Below are 8,987 nucleotides of genomic sequence, written 5' to 3'. Positions count from 1 at the left end.
CATGGGTACCGGACTGAAAAGCGGATGCATTGCAACAAAAGTTGCTCGCTTGAAAATTCAAACGGGCAGTTTCCTGATACACCTCCGTGAGTAGGGGATCACAGTTAACTCTGTAACGCGGCACAGGTAGAAGTTGCTGAGATTTTAGATGGCCCAACAACAATCACGGGATACCCACTTATAACGTCACTGCACTGACTTCTGTCGTTCATCAGCTAACTCCAAATACGCCAGAAATATTCAGCGCGTCTAATAATGCCAGTAGCTATGTCCTTACAGCCTGGCCTCCGGCTCTAAGCTCTCCTGAGGGCTCTGTTTGAATGCTGATAAAAGGTGCACCGATTTTCTTACTCTGCTGGTATATCGCTAATCACCTTGACCCGTTTTACCGCACCTGTCAGGACGCGCGACGTGACCACTGTCAAACAACTGCCGCACAAGAGTGACGAGGTTGGACGAAAACTCACCTACACATACACACGTACATCACCTACAGGGTCATTTGTTTATAGATCAGTTGTCCTTGGCCGAGAGAAATTTTTCTACCAGGTAGCCGTCAGGGACTCAGGAGGACTGAGATGATTCTCGAATTTGGAAAGAATACTGATTTCTGGTCCGAGCGACTGATACTAGAACAAGGTGATATTCATCCACAGTTTTTCATTTTTCTACTACATCGTTGGCCACACACCCAGTATTTCATCTTATTGATTATGGACGTACGCTTGGAACTTCTATGTTGTCTCCACCTGGGAAGTGTCGGGGAAATTCCACATGGTAACACTGCCAATATGACCAGCCTGTTGTGCAGCCTAGCTTGGTCACCGTTTGTTTATTCGACGGACGATGGCTTGTGTATCATCAATTCGTCGCTTATCAGTTTACTGTTGGTTGTAATATCCCGCGGAAGCCATTAGATGGGTACATATGATGATTCCATAAAAAAGTATATCAGCGATACTCCCAAGTATTTAACTGGCTAGATCATCCATATGCGCATCCATAAAAAGCAAAATCATGCTCCCGAGTATGAAGTAAATGAACATGTCACTCGCAATCCAGAGTCTGGCGACCGAGGTCGTAGAAAGCTCTGTGCACACTGAAAGCTAGGTAGGTCCCGACCGTATTGCGGTATATGGCATCAATGGAAGAGCCTCAAACACTCAGATTGTGTTTGCTGTTTCGAGACATTTATGGCCACATGCGGCTCATACCTTTGAATCACAATAGAAGTGTATGTACGGTGGGCTATTTTGTCGCGAACGCTGCAAGCAGCAGAAGCGGGACATCTTCAGGTCTTCGTCGATCACCATTTCGAAACCATAGCTCGTGCAGACTGATGCCCGCGAATCCTAAAGTAGTTTGGTTGTGTAACACTATCTTCAATGGAGGAATGTGTCCAAGAAGCTGCGAGCAGAAGCGGGACATCTTCAGGTCTTCGTCGATCACCATTTCGAAACCATAGCTCGTGCAGACTGATGCCCGCGAATCCTAAAGTAGTTTGGTTGTGTAACACTATCTTCAATGGAGGAATGTGTCCAGCACCAGAAGCTGCGGTGATCCGATCAGGCATTGCGCATACTCAATTGGAAACTGACAAACAGTCGTTTTCAGTGCTTTGTTCGGAATGACGCAAACAGAGACGTGATCAACCGTTGACCTGACAGAAGGGTGTGGAAACGGGTCCCGAAAAACTGGGCACATACGGTGTAACCCACTTTCCACAACTGGATCCAGGAGATCCATTCTGTGCATGGCTATATGTACTGCCGGATGTAACTTTTAATCAGTGTCGATGGCGGTTTTATTGTCAGTTTCCATTCATTGTCTAAATGAACATCGTCTTTGTAATGAACTCGCTTCAGACTTATTCTTCCGCTTGTTTTATTCTTTTACCACAACGAGAATTTCAACCAAGTATAGCACTGAAGCACCGACGATGTCTTGCTGTCGGTGACAACAGAAAGTGAAACGAATGAAATTGAGGAGATTCTCTTTGGTGCACTGAAGTGCACATGAAGCAGAAATGATAGTGTAACATAGTATTGCTACGATCCGTGCTGCTCAATACTTACTTCTTAGACTTGACTGCCAGACCATCCTGAAAACAGATACAGACATCGATCCATTGGAAAGCGGATAGCTAGAAGCTGACCACAATTTCCCAAACAACATTCGTCCGTGGACAGGCTGTCGACATGTGTACAGACGCTGCTTTAGCCCTTTTCAAGTTAAACCCTTGTTTCAAGGCCTAACAAATTTTCGGATGGCGAACATAAAGAAGAAAGGTAAACGAATCCGCATTCACCATTTTGACTCATTTTGTGCTTTACATGACGACCCATCGGTGCTCATAAACATTATTACATGTGCGATACTCCATAAATCCAACGCTTTGATCCTCGACATTTCATTTGCACTGTAATCTGAAATTCATTCATTTGTAAACATAGTGTGAAAAACCTCGAATCCTCAGTTCCGATTCCGGGTCGGAATGAGGTCTTATTCGGACCTCTGTCAATGAGGGTAACATTTCCCCCCGGAGTAACGCTGTCGTGGATCGTAGTAGTTATAAGAACAGTCGGATGACATAATTCGAGAGGTGATTATATTTCAAATTGCCTTCGTCAGTCTCGGACGTAGAACATTCAACATTTATGGGCTGCGGATATACCAACAACCGTTCGAACGGAGTTACGTCTACTAGACTTCCAGATTGAACTGGTCTCCAAAACTTGCCCGGAATGTGGTGAAGTAGCCAAATCAGCCATGGAAACATACTTACGACCATGGTAGAAGTCGACCGAACACTGGCCTTCACATCGACTTTGCAGTTGCAAATGGTGTTGAGCACTTTTCGGTCGTAATCGGCACCAGTAGCAAGTGGCGTGAAATTTTTCTAGTGAACAGCCCCACAAGTGCCACTGTAATCTTGGAACTCCGATGAGTGTCTAGCCTATCTGGAACTCCAGAGACTATTGCACTCGACAACGGTAGTCAGTTCACATAATCGGCGTTTAGACAGCTTTGTCGGGAATATGATATAACTTATATCGGATCGCCACCATTCCATCCACAGTCCAGCAACCAGACGGGACCCTTTACTGCAACCCTGAATCGTTCCCTTCAAAGTCCAAATTGGAGGATCAAACTGAGAACTGAGCTCAGACATTACCCTTATTACACTCGGTTTCAGTTCCAAAGCGGTCACACAGCTTCAATCAATAGCTTTATCGGTGTTGACATGCGTCACAAAGACCGTAGCAGCTGGTTCGAAATATGTTCTGAGATTCTTTGCGAAAGACGTCGATCTATCCTACCGATATGGATGTCACCACAACCTCAAGTGAACTTATAGAGGACATGCCAGGCGGAATAATCTCTGGGACCTATTTTGAGACAACCCCTCAGGTTGTTGAGACCATACGCAGCTGAGCCACTCCATGTGTACGGTGAGGTAGTGTCACTTAATGTCTCACTACAAAGAAGGCATGCATATTTTCAACCGGTCTATCTTCCTTTTCATGTGTCCAGGGACACTATTCCTCGTCTTCCGCTTCAATAACCGCGGATGTTGACCAAATCCGGGAACTCAGATATCGTCACAGCAATTGGTCTGCAGACTGTAAGCTATCGTATTACTGTATCCTAGAGAAGGCTACGCAGTAGTTCAGAAAAGCGGAAGCTGTTTTGGTGTGCATGAGGGTATCTGCCGGATTTAATATGCAAATAGTCACATGAAGACTAAGTATATTAACCCTAGAGACCAAAAAGTTAATGGATCTGTTCACAAGATCGATGAGAACGGAGGATGTAGATCAATTAATTTGTACGTTTAAACTGTATTTACAAAATAATTCTGGACTACTTTTAATATCGGGTGTGAATTGGACGTCCAAGAAGGGACAAAATGATATCATTCAGTGTAACCTATTTGAACCAGCCTTTTGGAGAACCACTGGACTTGACTGGATGATCCGGTCACCAAGATCACACAATTTGAATCTAGTGCGATTTTATAAGAATACCATACGCAATCCATATAGCTAGACGGCTTACGGAGGTCAGTAGCTGAAGCGGTTTCCACTGATAGTCCGTCATTCAGCAGAAAATGCAATGCTATACTGTCTGAGGTAAGTTATTCTGTACCAATTGGAAACCATACTTAATAACACATCATATTCTATCGATCCTTACGTCTTAAGTAATAAGGGAGTTCCACAACTAGATTATAAGCCTTGAAGCGGAGCACATGTTGATTTGTTTGTAAAGATGATGGTTCTGGGACTGTGAAATTTAGCGACAAGCTGCCAAAGAAAAGAGAAAGTAATTAGACAGACGACTTATTCATTTAGCAGTTGGACGGCGGCTGGTTGCAACAGGTATGTTGACAGTTTATCGGGTTGTTTGAACGACCCCTGGCATAGTTAGGTAACAAACTCTTCTAAGGGCCAGGATGAACGAAACAATAACGCACAGGGGATAACGCAGATAGGACAAAAATAGACCCATCGTTGAAGAAACAAGTGGCTATTTTGAACACAGGATCCGTTCCTGTTCGAACTCAGATTTTTACCATCAGGATCCTAAGTAAAGATGCGCTTGGTCTCGATAAGAGTGTGGGAAGGCGAAGACCGCAGCGAATGCGCTCGGTCATGCGATTGCGACACATGTAAGTACGGTCGGCTCGCTAACAAGGCATCGCATTAGGCGAACTTGTTCACACAGTTACCGCGGTGGCCATAGAAATGAGGTGAAAACTGTGATTCTAACAAGGCAAAGGAAGCAGTCAAACTCATTTCGATAGTTTTCCGCGAAAGGATGTCAGAGGTAATTTAGTGGATTTCTTTATGAAAATAATTCTCTCAAGATAGTTGAAAGGCTCTTTGGAGACTAGCTCTATGAAAATTGTAATGCCCTTGCATTTCCCGCCAAACAACGCTGCCTTGTAGTCAGGCTTTCCTTGAGGACCTGATCGTTCTCTTGTCTAGGTGTGGGCACCCAAGCAATATCCCAGCCCATATACAACTAACAATACTCTCATCTCACTTAGGATATCGCGTGGTTTCACCAACCGGGTCGCCTTGTTTGCTGCATACAGAAGGGCGTGTAAGGGAGAACAGGTTACTGCTGACGCCTCCCTTCCTACACTTTCAACATTTCCCCCTTCTGCATTACCCCACCCAGATTCGAATACTTCCACCGCAGGTCCCAGCAACACAACTGATCGTTTTGCTTGTTGTGCATCACACTCTGCTGCAGCTTCTGTGCGTCCCATTTCAGTAACAACCCTAAACACTTCGAAGTCTGTTTTCAAACCCTGGAAACCGGTTGAGTTAGCTGAATTTAATGTTCGTACACTGAAGCGAACGGGAAAACAAATGGCTCTTGATTGTACGCTGGATTCCCTCTTCTGTCCTTCAGAAAAAAGGATACAGGATGTAAGTACTGTGTTTGAACTGACTAACCTCTCGCTCTCTTCCAGGTTCTGGCTGCACACCTCTGGTGATGCAAAGGCCACTGCAGCTGGATATGGTAGGTTGGGTAGTGTATTGAGCAAACGAGCTGGAGATTGTGTACTTGACTGCATGCCCACTGATAGTCGACTCTATGCGGTTAGTTCGGCAACGTCTGTGAGAGAATCTAGGGAAAGTGAAGTAAATTGCCCCAACTGACTGTAGCTCTGAATCTGCAAAAGTTCCTATGATGCTCTGTTACAAGGGTAGCAGATACCACTGTTGTTGCTGGTAACATGAACGCCCAGGTAGATAGACTAAGCGCTTCTGGGGCCTGATTGGGTGGTCTTCTTGGACACAACAAGCACGGACAACGGAGATCGTCTGTTACAGATGCATGCCGATCACAGACCGTTCCATTGCAGTACCGATTTCCGGAACAGCGGAAATCACATGACAACGTGCAGCCCATCAACGCCCCGAATCCGAATGTACCTCATGGCCATCAGTTATCGGTGGCGGGGTCGATCACTCCTTGCGGCTTCTCCTGGAACAACAGCGTGGACTCCGAACATGCACTTGTACGCTGCTGCTTCTCAAGTCTACATCTCGCTCAGCTGTTGGGCCGGGAAATCAAACTAGAAATCAAATCAGAACCAGCTCCCACAACGTCTACCGGACAATCCGATTTCGGATATCTGCGGTCACTGGAAATAGATTTCCAAAGCGCTACTCAGACGCGGAACTTCTGTATGTGGTACAATCCAGCCAGCCTAATTCACGCACCTCTGGTAGGACTATGTCTCTGCTTGAGGCCGGGTAACCAATTCCCCCTTAGCCACAACCACACTTCCTTCATCCAGCGCCTGGTAAAACTGACAGAGAAGCTGTGGATCCAAAAGGTCGAAGAAATGGAAGATGTAAGAAAATGCTGGAAAAATCAGCGAGCTGTTTCGTTTGATTCGTTCGACTGGTCCTCAAAAGCCTCTTGTCAGTGAAATTACCAGGGACCAAAAGGACTCCCTGATATCCAGCAAAGAACGTTTGGACCGCTGGATACAGTACTCCGAACAGCGATTCAGATGGTCACCTGCTACATAAAGCCCGCAACCGTGGCCTTGGACGGAAAGGTGGACAGTGAATATGGAGCCCACCCTTGACTTCGAGGGTGCGTTTCTGTTGATCGACCAGTTCTGTTAACTACACTTGCTCAACAGGGTATGCCCCAGAAGTTTGTAAACACAATCCGATCCCTATATTCACATCCTTCTGGGCGAGTGAGTGTATGATGAGCTGTTCAAAAGCTTCCCTAGAAAAAATGGTGTCAGATAACGATGTCCCTGCATTCTTGTTCAACTTCGTCATTGACGAAATAATGAGGTGAACACTGGAGGGTCTTCAGAACCCCCGTTCAAATTGTTGCTGGTGAGAGCCTTGTCGATTTGGAGTACGCAGATAACATCGCCCTCGTCTTTGAAGACCAAAGCGAAGCACAAACCTTGTTGAATAAAATGAATAAACCATCATACCATCTTTCGGTATGCGCCTTGAACCTTCTAATTGCAAAGTCATGCTTCAGAAGGTGCCATCTGCGAACATATCCCTTACAATTCAAGGGGAACCACTGGAGATTCTGGAAAACTTTACATACCTCGGCAGTTGTATTAGCTCTGATGGAAGTGCGTGATGAAGTCAGTGCAAGAATCTCAAAGGCTCGAGTCACGTTTGCTAACTTGCGTCACTTATGGCGTCAAAAAGACACTTCACTAGATTTTAAGGGTCGTATGTACCAGGCTACAATAAGGGCTGTATTGTTGTATGGGTGCGAGATATGGCCCCTGCGGACGGATGGTGTAAGGCGCCTTCAGGTTTTCGACCACCAATGCCTTAGAAGCGTGGCTGGTTTTGGATGACGTCAGCGTGTTAGAAACGAGATGGTTGGAAAACGGGTATTTGTGCTGCAGATACTTCAATCGGGGAAAACATTCAGCATCATCTACTACGATGGCTCGGTCATGTGTTACGCATGCCGAAGCACCGTCTAGGGAGACGGGTGTCTGCGTGAGCGCTTGGAGTAGGTACCTCAGAATGCTCGGTACAGACCAGCACTAGGTCCCCTCCCCCACTTTTGCTCTTCTTTTCACCCTGAGGCTTTAAATACAATTAGATGAACTTTATGGTTGTACGGCAGTGAAGCATCAGTGTAAACACTGATGTTGCTGTCTCTGGAATGTGCTTCTCCTGCTCTGACCCCGCTCACAAGAAATCTGCTGATTTTCGTGTAACTCTCACATCTACATTCGATATTTGAAAAACTCCACGTTTCGATTTTGTATACGCTGCCTAAAACGGTCACAACTGATCTGTTTCGATGACGTAATTGACTCTATTCTTTGTGGCCACATGGCTCGATTCCGATGACTGTGTTTGTGTGGGAAAGGATGGATCGGTAAAGTTTCGCTACCCGGGAAACTTCCGGGGCTAGATGGCTCAATTGGTTAGAGCGCGAATCTACTGACCGGAAGGTCCGTGGTGCGAATCCGACCTTAGCCTCTCGACTTCCCTTGTCTAAGCTTGGGCAATCTGGCAGTATCTCAGCCCTCGCGCTTCCTTCGGGTATCATGGCAGCTAGGTACGGGCAATGCGTTACAGCTGAACGACCTTTTTTACTCGGGAAACTTCATGTCGCCAGGTAATATACTGAGCAGGACAGATAGCAATATCAACATCACAAAGTTGAAAATATGATATCGTACAATGTGTAACATTGCATCGTGGCCCGGCCCAGCACCAAAAGGTAATTCCTTAAGTGTACTCACAACAGGCTTGCCGACTCTTCCCCTAAGAATAAGGAAAAGTTTCTATCCAGTAAGGAGAAAAGGTGACTTTGTTCGCTCAAGGCAAAGCTAGTAAGGTGAAATCCATGGAACTATAAGCCGTTGTGATCAAAGCACAATCATCCTGAAGCCTACTGACTGGACGGGTTTCAAACATTTGTGATATGCGACGCATGGTTTCCCCATTTCGCACCTTACCATCGGATGGGTTCATACAACATGTTGTACGAATTTCTGAAACATAATCGTAAGCTACATCAGAATGGCCATCGCTGCAACCCGAAGCAGCGGCCAATGGCGTCTGGATGTAAACTACAGTAACTCATTAGTTGGTTGTTATTTAATCTACTGCACACTCGTTGTTTTTCGCAGACCGTAAGGTACAAGTTTAATGAGGTATGCGGATGCATGAACGGCTAAACGAGATACACCTGACCGGAACCACGAAGTACCGCAATTTCTGCACTTGAAGTGTCATCATCATTATCACTGTCAGCTGTAATAACCGCGTACTCGTCGTACACTGGTTGTAGCTGCCGCAGTTTCGTTCACCGATGATTTGGGGGGAAGGGGGAGGTAGCTGCGCATTGCAGGCGGGAGCTGATAAATTGGTGCATGAATCCAGCACTGTCAGTTGGCTGTCAAGTGGGGGGGGGGTTGGAAAAGGAGCTATGCATTGAAGGCAATAGCTTGG

Source organism: Opisthorchis viverrini, assembly GCF_000715545.1.
Source record: "Opisthorchis viverrini unplaced genomic scaffold opera_v5_427, whole genome shotgun sequence".
Lineage (NCBI taxonomy): Eukaryota > Metazoa > Platyhelminthes > Trematoda > Opisthorchiida > Opisthorchiidae > Opisthorchis > Opisthorchis viverrini.
The sequence above is the reverse complement of the archived record's forward strand: the minus strand, read 5'-3'. Positions refer to the sequence as shown.